Below are 13,292 nucleotides of genomic sequence, written 5' to 3' on the forward strand. Positions count from 1 at the left end.
CAATGGCATATGCAAGCTGCTAAAATGGTAAAGTGTGAGAACAGCGATAAATATTCATAGTACGCGCTCATTGGTGGAGAAACACACCACACAGGCGACGGAAATCTTACGCGGAATACTGATTTCAGCTTTGAGCAGCACTGGGCAAGTTGTTTATTGAAATGTGGCATTTTTTCTTCGTGCACTTACCTATGTCCAGCTAAACAACAAGATCAGGGTGGCGATGGTCAGTTCTTGAGCTTCGGACGGGCAGAAAGGAGAGAAATTGTCGCTTTTTCAACATTTGTGCCCACGTGTCACTTTCAACGTACCTCTCTATAACATGACCCAGCTGTGATGTGAGTGGTCACATTGATTTGATTTTTGGTTTGCTTGTAGGCCGCTGGCACCCATATTCAGTGACACCAAAAGTTTGGCACTGCTGTGAATAGTTTAGTCGCAAAGTGAAGAATCACAATCAAAAAGGCCCAAAACTTCGAGATGGCTTGATTTCAGCTTTGAGCAGCCCTGGGCAAGTTGTTTATTGAAATGTGGCATTTTTTCTTCGTCAACTTCCCTATGTCCAGCTAAACAACAAGATCAGGGTGGCGATGGTCAGTTCTTGAGCTTCGAACGGGCAGAAAGGCAAGAAATTGTCGCTTTTTGACCATTTGTGCCCACTTGTCACTTTCAACGTACCTCTCTATAACATGACCCAGCTGTGGTGTGAGTGGTCGCATTGATTTGATTTTTGGTTAGCTTGTAGGCCGCTGGTATCCGTATTAAAGGGGAAGTTAAGGCAAAAATTAAAATTTCACCAGTTGTAGTCTTCGGGGTGCTGAGTCGAATGGTCGTGGTCCGAGGAAGCTGAGACGCTCCCTTCCTACTTGAATCCCAATCGAACTCGCGCACTTCCACCGAAACTGGGTGACTGCGCCCTACGAGATGGGGATTTGTATGCAAAATGTCACTAAAAGCGCCATTTCGTTCTTATAAAAGCACGGATGACCGCGATTGGCCCATATGTTGTAGTCTTTTGGACGCTGAGTCGACTGGTTTTGGTCCGAAAAGGCTGCGATGCAGCGTTCCGCCTTTATTCCCAATCGAACATGGTTGAACAAGCGGTCACGTGCTCCTGCGTACGCCAGTCACCTGGTCACCGTGCCTGCAGGGTACAACTTACTAGCCTGTTTGACCTTTTTTGGGTGCAGTCCTGTCACTCGAGTTGAACTCGAGTTGAACCTTGGTGTGAAAGTTGTCACCTGCTGGCGTGGTGACCAGGTGATTTGGGCACCCAGGAGCACGTGACCACTTGTTCAACCATGTTCGATTGGGAATAAAGGAGGAACGCTGCATCGCAGCGTTTTCGGACCAAAACCAGTCGACTCAGCGTCCAAAAGACTACAACATATGGGCCAATCGCGGTCATCCGTGCTTTTATAAGAACGAAATGGCGCTTTTAGTGACATTTTGCATACAAATCCCCATCTCGTAGGGCGCAGTCACCCAGTTTCGGTGGAAGTGCGCGAGTTCGATTGGGATTCAAGTAGGAAGGGAGCGTCTCAGCTTTCTCGGACCAAGACCATTCGACTCAGCACCCCGAAGACTACAACTGGTGAATTTTTATTTTTTTGCCTTAACTTCCCCTTTAAGTGACGGCAAAATGTTGGCACTGCTGTGAATAGTTTAGCCGCAAAGTGAAGAATCACGGGGAAAAAGGCCCAAAACTTCGAGATAGCTTGTTTCAGCCTTCAGCAGCCCTGGGCAAGTTGTTTATTGAAATGTGGCATTTTTTCTTCGTCATCTTCCCTATGTCTAGCTAAACAACAAGATCAGGGTGGCGATGGTCAGTTCTGGAGCTTCGAACAGGCAGAACGGTGAGAAATTGTCGCTTTTTGACCATTTGTGCCCACGTGTCACTTTCAACGTACCTCTCTATAACATGACCCAGCTGTGATGTGATTGGTGGCATTGATTTAATTTTTGGTTTGCTTGTAGGCCGCTGGCACCCGTATTCAGTGACGGCAAAATTTTGGCACTGCTGTGAATAGTTTACCCGGAAAGTGAAGAATCACGGGGAAAAGGCCCAAAACTTCGAGATAGCTTGTTTCAGCTTTGAGCAGCCCTGGGCAAGTTGTTTATTGAAATGTGGCATTTTTTCTTCGTCAACTTCCCTATGTCCAGCTAAACAACAAGATCAGGGTGGCGATGGTCAGTTCTTGAGCTTCGAACGGGCAGAAAGGTGAGAAATTGTCGCTTTTTGACCATTTGTGCCCACGTGTCACTTTCAACGTACCTCTCTATAACATGACCCAGCTGTGATGTGATTGGTCGCATTGATTTGATTTTTGGTTTGCTTGTAGGCCGCTGGCACCCGTATTCAGTGACGGCAAAATTTTGGCACTGCTGTGAATAGTTTACCCGCAAAGTGAAGAATCACGGGGAAAAAGGCCCAAAACTTCGAGATAGCTTGTTTCAGCTTTCAGCAGCCCTGGGCAAGTTGTTTACTGAAATGTGGCATTTTTTCTTCGTCAACTTCCCTATGTCCAGCTAAACAACAAGATCAGGGTGGCGATGGTCAGTTCTTGAGCTTCGAACACGCAGAAAGGTGAGAAATTGTCGCTTTTTGACCATTTGTGCCCACGTGTCACTTTCAACGTACCTCTCTATAACATGACCCAGCTTTGATGTGAGTGGTCGCATTGATTTGATTTTTGGTCAGCTTGTAGGCCGCTGGTATCCGTATTCAGTGACGGCAAAATGTTGGCACTGCTGTGAATAGTTTAGCCGCAAAGTGAAGAATCACGGGGAAAAAGGCCCAAAACTTCGAGATAGCTTGTTTCAGCTTTCAGCAGCCCTGGGCAAGTTGTTTATTGAAATGTGGCATTTTTTCTTCGTGAACTTCCCTATGTCCAGCTAAACGACAAGATCAGTGTGGCGATAGTCAGTTCTTGAGCTTCGAACGGGCAGAAAGGCAAGAAATTGTCGCTTTTTGACCATTTGTGCCCAATTGTCACTTTCAACGTACCTCTCTATAACATGACCCAGCTGTGATGTGATTGGTCGCATTGAATTGATTTTTGGTTTGCTTGTAGGCCGCTGGCACCCGTATTCAGTGACGGCAAAATGTTGGCACTGCTGTGAATAGTTTAGCCGCAAAGTGAAGAATCACGGGGAAAAAGGCCCAAAACTTCGAGATAGCTTGTTTCAGCTTTCAGCAGCCCTGGGCAAGTTGTTTATTGAAATGTGGCATTTTTTCTTCGTGAACTTCCCTATGTCCAGCTAAACGACAAGATCAGGGTGGCGATAGTCAGTTCTTGAGCCTCGAACGGGCAGAAAGGCAAGAAATTGTCGCTTTTTGACCATTTGTGCCCACTTGTCACTTTCAACGTACCTCTCTATAACATGACCCAGCTGTGATGTGATTGGTCGCATTGAATTGATTTTTGGTTTGCTTGTAGGCCGCTGGCACCCGTATTCAGTGACGGCAAAATTTTGGCATTGCTGTGAATAGTTGAGCCGCAAAGTGAAGAATCACGGGGAAAAAGGCCCAAAACTTCGAGATAGCTTGTTTCAGCTTTGAGCAGCCCTGGGCAAGTTGTTTATTGAAATGTGGCATTTTTTCTTCGTCATCTTCCCTATGTCTAGCTAAACAACAAGATCAGGGTGGCGATGGTCAGTTCTTGAGCTTCGAACAGGCAGAACGGTGAGAAATTGTCGCTTTTTGACCATTTGTGCCCACTTGTCACTTTCAACGTACCTCTCTATAACATGACCCAGCTGTGATGTGAGTGGTCGCATTGATTTGATTTTTGGTTTGCTTGTAGGCCGCTGGCACCCGTATTCAGTGACGGCAAAATTTTGGCATTGCTGTGAATAGTTGAGCCGCAAAGTGAAGAATCACGGGGAAAAAGGCCAAAAACTTCGAGATAGCTTGTTTCAGCTTTGAGCAGCCCTGGGCAAGTTGTTTATTGAAATGTGGCATTTTTTCTTCGTCATCTTCCCTATGTCTAGCTAAACAACAAGATCAGGGTGGCGATGGTCAGTTCTTGAGCTTCGAACAGGCAGAACGGTGAGAAATTGTCGCTTTTTGACCATTTGTGCCCACGTGTCACTTTCAACGTACCTCTCTATAACATGACCCAGCTGTGATGTGAGTGGTCGCATTGATTTGATTTTTGGTTTGCTTGTAGGCCGCTGGTATCCGTATTCAGTGACGGCAAAATGTTGGCACTGCTGTGAATAGTTGAGCCGCAAAGTGAAGAATCACGGGGAAAAAGGCCAAAAACTTCGAGATAGCTTGTTTCAGCTTTGAGCAGCCCTGGGCAAGTTGTTTATTGAAATGTGGCATTTTTTCTTCGTCATCTTCCCTATGTCTAGCTAAACAACAAGATCAGGGTGGCGATGGTCAGTTCTTGAGCTTCGAACAGGCAGAACGGTGAGAAATTGTCGCTTTTTGACCATTTGTGCCCACTTGTCACTTTCAACGTACCTCTCTATAACATGACCCAGCTGTGATGTGAGTGGTTGCATTGATTTGATTTTTGGTTTGCTTGTAGGCCGCTGGCACCCGTATTCAGTGACGGCAAAATTTTGGCATTGCTGTGAATAGTTGAGCCGCAAAGTGAAGAATCACGGGGAAAAAGGCCCAAAACTTCGAGATAGCTTGTTTCAGCTTTGAGCAGCCCTGGGCAAGTTGTTTATTGGAATGTGGCATTTTTTCTTCGTCATCTTCCCTATGTCTAGCTAAACAACAAGATCAGGGTGGCGATGGTCAGTTCTTGAGCTTCGAACAGGCAGAACGGTGAGAAATTGTCGCTTTTTGACCATTTGTGCCCACGTGTCACTTTCAACGTACCTCTCTATAACATGACCCAGCTGTGATGTGAGTGGTCGCATTGATTTGATTTTTGGTTTGCTTGTAGGCCGCTGGTATCCGTATTCAGTGACGGCAAAATGTTGGCACTGCTGTGAATAGTTTAGCCGCAAAGTGAAGAATGACGGGGAAAAAGGCCCAAAACTTCGAGATAGCTTGTTTCAGCTTTCAGCAGCCCTGGGCAAGTTGTTTATTGAAATGTGGCATTTTTTCTTCGTCAACTTCCCTATGTCCAGCTAAACAACAAGATCAGGGTGGCGATGGTCAGTTCTTGAGCTTCGAACGGGCAGAAAGGCGAGAAATTGTCGCTTTTTGACCATTTGTGCCCACGTGTCACTTTCAACGTACCTCTCTATAACATGACCCAGCTGTGGTGTGAGTGGTCGCATTGATTTGATTTTTGGTTAGCTTGTAGGCCGCTGGTATCCGTATTCAGTGACGGCAAAATGTTGGCACTGCTGTGAATAGTTTAGCCGCAAAGTGAAGAATCACGGGGAAAAAGGCCCAAAACTTCGAGATAGCTTGTTTCAGCTTTCAGCAGCCCTGGGCAAGTTGTTTATTGAAATGTGGCATTTTTTCTTCTAGCACTTCCCTATGTCCAGCTAAACGACAAGATCAGGGTGGCGATAGTCAGTTCTTGAGCTTCGAACGGGCAGAAAGGCAAGAAATTGTCGCTTTTTGACCATTTGTGCCCAATTGTCACTTTCAACGTACCTCTCTATAACATGACCCAGCTGTGATGTGATTGGTCGCATTGAAGTGATTTTTGGTTTGCTTGTAGGCCGCTGGCACCCGTATTCAGTGACGGCAAAATTTTGGCACTGCTGTGAATAGTTTAGCCGCAAAGTGAAGAATCACGGGGAAAAAGGCCCAAAACATCGAGATAGCTTGTTTCAGCTTTCAGCAGCCCTGGGCAAGTTGTTTATTGAAATGTGGCATTTTTTCTTCGTGAACTTCCCTATGTCCAGCTAAACGACAAGATCAGGGTGGCGATAGTCAGTTCTTGAGCTTCGAACGGGCAGAAAGGCAAGAAATTGTCGCTTTTTGACCATTTGTGCCCACTTGTCACTTTCAACGTACCTCTCTATAACATGACCCAGCTGTGATGTGATTGGTCGCATTGAATTGATTTTTGGTCTGCTTGTAGGCCGCTGGCACCCGTATTCAGTGACGGCAAAATTTTGGCACTGCTGTGAATAGTTTAGCCGCAAAGTGAAGAATCACGGGGAAAAAGGCCAAAAACTTCGAGATAGCTTGTTTCAGCTTTGAGCAGCCCTGGGCAAGTTGTTTATTGAAATGTGGCATTTTTTCTTCGTCAACTTCCCTATGTCCAGCTAAACAACAAGATCAGGGTGGCGATGGTCAGTTCTTGAGCTTCGAACGGGCAGAACGGTGAGAAATTGTCGCTTTTTGACCATTTGTGCCCACGTGTCACTTTCAACGTACCTCTCTATAACATGACCCAGCTGTGGAGTGAGTGGTCGCATTGATTTGATTTTTGGTTAGCTTGTAGGCCGCTGGTATCCGTATTCAGTGACGGCAAAATGTTGGCACTGCTGTGAATAGTTTAGCCGCAAAGTGAAGAATCATGGGGAAAAAGGCCCAAAACGTCGAGATAGCTTGTTTCAGCCTTCAGCAGCCCTGGACAAGTTGTTTATTGAAATGTGGCATTTTTTCTTCGTCATCTTCCCTATGTCTAGCTAAACAACAAGATCAGGGTGGCGATGGTCAGTTCTTGAGCTTCGAACAGGCAGAACGGTGAGAAATTGTCGCTTTTTGACCATTTGTGCCCACTTGTCACTTTCAACGTACCTCTCTATAACATGACCCAGCTGTGATGTGAGTGGTCGCATTGATTTGATTTTTGGTTTGCTTGTAGGCCGCTGGCACCCGTATTCAGTGACGGCAAAATGTTGGCATTGCTGTGAATAGTTGAGCCGCAAAGTGAAGAATCACGGGGAAAAAGGCCAAAAACTTCGAGATAGCTTGTTTCAGCTTTGAGCAGCCCTGGGCAAGTTGTTTATTGAAATGTGGCATTTTTTCTTCGTCATCTTCCCTATGTCTAGCTAAACAACAAGATCAGGGTGGCGATGGTCAGTTCTTGAGCTTCGAACAGGCAGAACGGTGAGAAATTGTCGCTTTTTGACCATTTGTGCCCACGTGTCACTTTCAACATACCTCTCTATAACATGACCCAGCTGTGATGTGAGTGGTCGCATTGATTTGATTTTTGGTTTGCTTGTAGGCCGCTGGCACCCGTATTCAGTGACGGCAAAATGTTGGCACTGGCGATGGTCAGTTCTTGAGGTTAGAACAGGCAGAAAGATGAGAAATTGTCGCTTTTTGACCATTTGTGCCCACGTGTCACTTTCAACGTACCTCTCTATAACATGACTCAGCTGTGATGTGATTGGTCGCATTGATTTGATTTTTGGTTTGCTTGTAGGCCGCTGGCACCCGTATTCAGTAACGGCAAAATTTTGGCACTGCTGTGAATAGTTTAGCCGCAAAGTTGTGAAGAATCATGGGGAAAAAGGCCCAAAACTTCGAGATAGCTAGTTTCAGCCTTCAGCAGCCCTGGGCAAGTTGTTTATTGAAATGTGGCATTTTTTCTTCGTCATCTTCCCTATGTCTAGCTAAACAACAAGATCAGGGTGGCGATGGTCAGTTCTTGAGGTTAGAACAGGCAGAACGGTGAGAAATTGTCGCTTTTTGACCATTTGTGCCCAATTGTCACTTTCAACGTACCTCTCTATAACATGACCCAGCTGTGATGTGAGTGGTCGCATTGATTTGATTTTTGGTTTGCTTGTAGGCCGCTGGCACCCGTATTCAGTGACGGCAAAATTTTGGCATTGCTGTGAATAGTTGAGCCGCAAAGTGAAGAATCACGGGGAAAAAGGCCAAAAACTTCGAGATAGCTTGTTTCAGCTTTGAGCAGCCCTGGGCAAGTTGTTTATTGAAATGTGGCATTTTTTCTTCGTCATCTTCCCTATGTCTAGCTAAACAACAAGATCAGGGTGGCGATGGTCAGTTCTTGAGCTTCGAACAGGCAGAACGGTGAGAAATTGTCGCTTTTTGACCATTTGTGCCCACTTGTCACTTTCAACGTACCTGTCTATAACATGACCCAGCTGTGATCTGATTGGTCGCATTGATTTGATTTTTGGTTTGCTTGTAGGCCGCTGGCACCCGTATTCAGTGACGGCAAAATGTGTGCACTGCTGTGAATAGTTTAGCCGCAAAGTGAAGAATCACGGGGAAAAAGGCCAAAAACTTCGAGATAGCTTGTTTCAGCTTTCAGCAGCCCTGGGCAAGTTGTTTATTGAAATGTGGCATTTTTTCTTCGTCAACTTCCCTATGTCCAGCTAAACAACAAGATCAGGGTCGCGATGGTCAGTTCTTGAGCTTCGAACGGGCAGAAAGGTGAGAAATTGTCGCTTTTTGACCATTTGTGCCCACGTGTCACTTTCAACGTACCTCTCTATAACATGACCCAGCTGTGATGTGAGTGGTCGCATTGATTTGATTTTTGGTTTGCTTGTAGGCCGCTGGTATCCGTATTCAGTGACGGCAAAATGTTGGCACTGCTGTGAATAGTTTAGCCGCAAAGTGAAGAATGACGGGGAAAAAGGCCCAAAACTTCGAGATAGCTTGTTTCAGCTTTCAGCAGCCCTGGGCAAGTTGTTTATTGAAATGTGGCATTTTTTCTTCGTCAACTTCCCTATGTCCAGCTAAACAACAAGATCAGGGTGGCGATGGTCAGTTCTTGAGCTTCGAACGGGCAGAAAGGTGAGAAATTGTCGCTTTTTGACCATTTGTGCCCACGTGTCACTTTCAACGTACCTCTCTATAACATGACCCAGCTGTGATGTGATTGGTGGCATTGATTTGATTTTTGGTTTGCTTGTAGGCCGCTGGCACCCGTATTCAGTGACGGCAAAATTTTGGCACTGCTGTGAATAGTTTAGCCGCAAAGTTAAGAATCACGGGGAAAAAGGCCCAAAACTTCGAGATAGCTTGTTTCAGCTTTGAGCAGCCCTGGGCAAGTTGTTTATTGAAATGTGGCATTTTTTCTTCGTCAACTTCCCTATGTCCAGCTAAACAACAAGATCAGGGTGGCGATGGTCAGTTCTTGAGCTTCGAACGGGCAGAAAGGTGAGAAATTGTCGCTTTTTGACCATTTGTGCCCACGTGTCACTTTCAACGTACCTCTCTATAACATGACCCAGCTGTGGTGTGAGTGGTCGCATTGATTTGATTTTTGGTTAGCTTGTAGGCCGCTGGTATCTGTATTCAGTGACGGCAAAATGTTGGCACTGCTGTGAATAGTTTAGCCGCAAAGTGAAGAATCACGGGGAAAAAGGCCCAAAACTTCGAGATAGCTTGTTTCAGCTTTCAGCAGCCCTGGGCAAGTTGTTTATTGAAATGTGGCATTTTTTCTTCGTCAACTTCCCTATGTCCAGCTAATCGACAAGATCAGGGTGGCGATGGTCAGTTCTTGAGCTTCGAACGGGCAGAAAGGCAAGAAATTGTCGCTTTTTGACCATTTGTGCCCACTTGTCACTTTCAACGTACCTCTCTATAACATGACCCAGCTGTGATCTGATTGGTCGCATTGATTTGATTTTTGGTTTGCTTGTAGGCCGCTGGCACCCGTATTCAGTGACGGCAAAATTTTGGCACTGCAGTGAATAGTTTAGCCGCAAAGTGAAGAATCACGGGGAAAAAGGCCAAAAACTTCGAGATAGCTTGTTTCAGCTTTCAGCAGCCCTGGGCAAGTTGTTTATTGAAATGTGGCATTTTTTCTTCGTCAACTTCCCTATGTCCAGCTAAACAACAAGATCAGGGTGGCGATGGTCAGTTCTTGAGCTTCGAACGGGCAGAACGGTGAGAAATTGTCGCTTTTTGACCATTTGTGCCCACGTGTCACTTTCAACGTACCTCTCTATAACATGACCCAGCTGTGGAGTGAGTGGTCGCATTGATTTGATTTTTGGTTAGCTTGTAGGCCGCTGGTATCCGTATTCAGTGACGGCAAAATGTTGGCACTGCTGTGAATAGTTTAGCCGCAAAGTGAAGAATCATGGGGAAAAAGGCCCAAAACTTCGAGATAGCTTGTTTCAGCCTTCAGCAGCCCTGGGCAAGTTGTTTATTGAAATGTGGCATTTTTTCTTCGTCATCTTCCCTATGTCTAGCTAAACAACAAGATCAGGGTGGCGATGGTCAGTTCTTGAGCTTCGAACAGGCAGAACGGTGAGAAATTGTCGCTTTTTGACCATTTGTGCCCACGTGTCACTTTCAACGTACCTCTCTATAACATGACCCAGCTGTGATGTGAGTGGTCGCATTGATTTGATTTTTGGTTTGCTTGTAGGCCGCTGGCATCCGTATTCAGTGACGGCAACATTTTGGCATTGCTGTGAATAGTTGAGCCGCAAAGTGAAGAATCACGGGGAAAAAGGCCAAAAACTTCGAGATAGCTTGTTTCAGCTTTGAGCAGCCCTGGGCAAGTTGTTTATTGAAATGTGGCATTTTTTCTTCGTCAACTTCCCTATGTCCAGCTAAACAACAAGATCAGGGTGGCGATGGTCAGTTCTTGAGCTTCGAACGGGCAGAAAGGTGAGAAATTGTCGCTTTTTGACCATTTGTGCCCACGTGTCACTTTCAACGTACCTCTCTATAACATGACCCAGCGGTGGTGTGAGTGGTCGCATTGATTTGATTTTTGGTTAGTTTGTAGGCCGCTGGTATCCGTATTCAGTGACGGCAAAATGTTGGCACTGCTGTGAATAGTTTAGCCGCGAAGTGAAGAATCACGGGGAAAAAGGCCCAAAACTTCGAGATAGCTTGTTCCAGCTTTCAGCAGCCCTGGGCAAGTTGTTTATTGAAATGTGGCATTTTTTCTTCGTCAACTTCCCTATGTCCAGCTAATCGACAAGATCAGGGTGGCGATGGTCAGTTTTTGAGCTTCGAACGGGCAGAAAGGCAAGAAATTGTCGCTTTTTGACCATTTGTGCCCACTTGTCACTTTCAACGTACCTCTCTATAACATGACCCAGCTGTGATGTGATTGGTCGCATTAATTTAATTTTTGGTTTGCTTGTAGGCCGCTGGCACCCGTATTCAGTGACGGCAAAATTTTGGCACTGCTGTGAATAGTTTAGCCGCAAAGTGAAGAATCACGGGGAAAAAGGCCCAAAACTTCGAGATAGCTTGTTTCAGCTTTGAGCAGCCCTGGGAAGTTGTTTATTGAAATGTGGCATTTTTTCTTCGTCAACTTCCCTATGTCCAGCTAAACAACAAGATCAGGGTGGCGATGGTCAGTTCTTGAGCTTCGAACGGGCAGAACGGTGAGAAAGTGTCGCTTTTTGACCATTTGTGCCCACGTGTCACTTTCAACGTACCTCTCTATAACATGACCCGGCTCTGGTGTGAGTGGTCGCATTCATTTGATTTTTGGTTAGCTTGTAGGCCGCTGGTATCCGTATTCAGTGACGGCAAAATGTTGGCACTGCTGTGAATAGTTTAGCCGCAAAGTGAAGAATCATGGGGAAAATGGCCCAAAACTTCGAGATAGCTTGTTTCAGCCTTCAGCAGCCCTGGGCAAGTTGTTTATTGAAATGTGGCATTTTTTCTCCGTCAACTTCCCTATGTCCAGCTAAACAACAAGATCAGGGTGGCGATGGTCAGTTCTTGAGCTTCGAACAGGCAGAACGGGGAGAAATTGTCGCTTTTTGACCATTTGTGCCCACGTGTCACTTTCAACGTACTTCTCTATAGCATGACCCAGCTGTGATGTGACCGGTCGCATTGATTTGATTTTTGGTTTGCTTGTAGGCCGCTGGTATCCGTATTCAGTGACGGCAAAATGTTGGCACTGCTGTGAATAGTTTAGCCGCAAAGTGAAGAATCACGGGGAAAAAGGCCCAAAACTTCGAGATAGCTTGTTTCAGCTTTCAGCAGCCCTGGGCAAGTTGTTTATTGAAATGTGGCATTTTTCTTCGTCAACTTCCCTATGTCCAGCTTAACGACAAGATCAGGGTGGCGATGGTCAGTTCTTGAGCTTCGAACGGGCAGAAAGGCAAGAAATTGTCGCTTTTTGACCATTTGTGCCCACTTGTCACTTTCAACGTACCTCTCTCTAACATGACCCAGCTGTGATGTGAGTGTCGCATTGATTTGATTTTTGGTTAGCTTGTAGGCCGCTGGTATCCGTATTCAGTGACGGCAAAATGTTGGCGCTGCTGTGAATACTTTAGCCGCAAAGTGAAGAATCCTGGGGAAAGAGGCCCAAAACTTCGAGATAGCTTGTTTCAGCCTTCAGCAGCCCTGGGCAAGTTGTTTATTGAAATGTGGCATTTTTTCTTCGTCATCTTCCCTATGTCTAGCTAAACAACAAGATCAGGGTGGCGATGGTCAGTTCTTGAGCTTCGAACAGGCAGAACGGTGAGAAATTGTCGCTTTTTGACCATTTGTGCCCACTTGTCACTTTCAACGTACCTCTCTATAACATGACCCAGCTGTGATGTGAGTGGTCGCATTGATTTGATTTTTGGTTTGCTTGTAGGCCGCTGGCACCCGTATTCAGTGACGTCAAAATTTTGGCATTGCTGTGAATAGTTGAGCCGCAAAGTGAAGAATCACGGGGAAAAAGGCCCAAAACTTCGAGATAGCTTGTTTCAGCTTTGAGCAGCCCTGGGCAAGTTGTTTATTGAAATGTGGCATTTTTTCTTCGTCATCTTCCCTATGTCTAGCTAAACAACAAGATCAGGGTGGCGATGGTCAGTTCTTGAGCTTCGAACAGGCAGAACGGTGAGAAATTGTCGCTTTTTGACCATTTGTGCCCACGTGTCACTTTCAACGTACCTCTCTATAACATGACCCAGCTGTGATGTGAGTGGTCGCATTGATTTGATTTTTGGTTTGCTTGTAGGCCGCTGGCACCCGTATTCAGTGACGGCAACATTTTGGCACTGCTGTGAATAGTTTAGCCGCAAAGTGAAGAATCACGGGGAAAAAGGCCAAAAACTTCGAGATAGCTTGTTTCAGCTTTCAGCAGCCCTGGGCAAGTTGTTTATTGAAATGTGGCATTTTTTCTTCGTCAACTTCCCTATGTCCAGCTAAACAACAAGATCAGGGTGGCGATGGTCAGTTCTTGAGCTTCGAACGGGCAGAACGGTGAGAAATTGTCGCTTTTTGACCATTTGTGCCCACGTGTCACTTTCAACGTACCTCTCTATAACATGACCCAGCTGTGGTGTGAGTGGTCGCATTGATTTGATTTTTGGTTTGCTTGTAGGCCTCTGGTATCCGTATTCAGTGACGGCAAAATTTTGGCACTGCTGTGAATAGTTTAGCCGCAAAGTGAAGAATCACGGGGAAAAAGGCCCAAAACTTCGAGATAGCTTGTTTCAGCCTTCAGCAGCCCTGGGCA

At 45.8% G+C, this 13,292-nt stretch overlaps 1 long non-coding RNA gene across 1 annotated transcript in view; it reads left to right on the forward strand.

The window, feature by feature from the left end:
• The first annotated feature begins 8,221 nt into the window (after window positions 1–8,221).
• The window catches only part of LOC135825756 (uncharacterized), a 38,147-nt gene continuing 33,076 nt past the window's right edge, over window positions 8,222–13,292 (forward strand). The window contains exon 1 of the long non-coding RNA XR_010555127.1: window positions 8,222–8,281. This is a non-coding gene — a long non-coding RNA (uncharacterized LOC135825756). The remainder of the gene's footprint in view (window positions 8,282–13,292) is intronic.

This window comes from Sycon ciliatum, chromosome 10, assembly GCF_964019385.1.
Source record: "Sycon ciliatum chromosome 10, ocSycCili1.1, whole genome shotgun sequence".
Classification (NCBI taxonomy): Eukaryota; Metazoa; Porifera; class Calcarea; order Leucosolenida; family Sycettidae; genus Sycon; species Sycon ciliatum.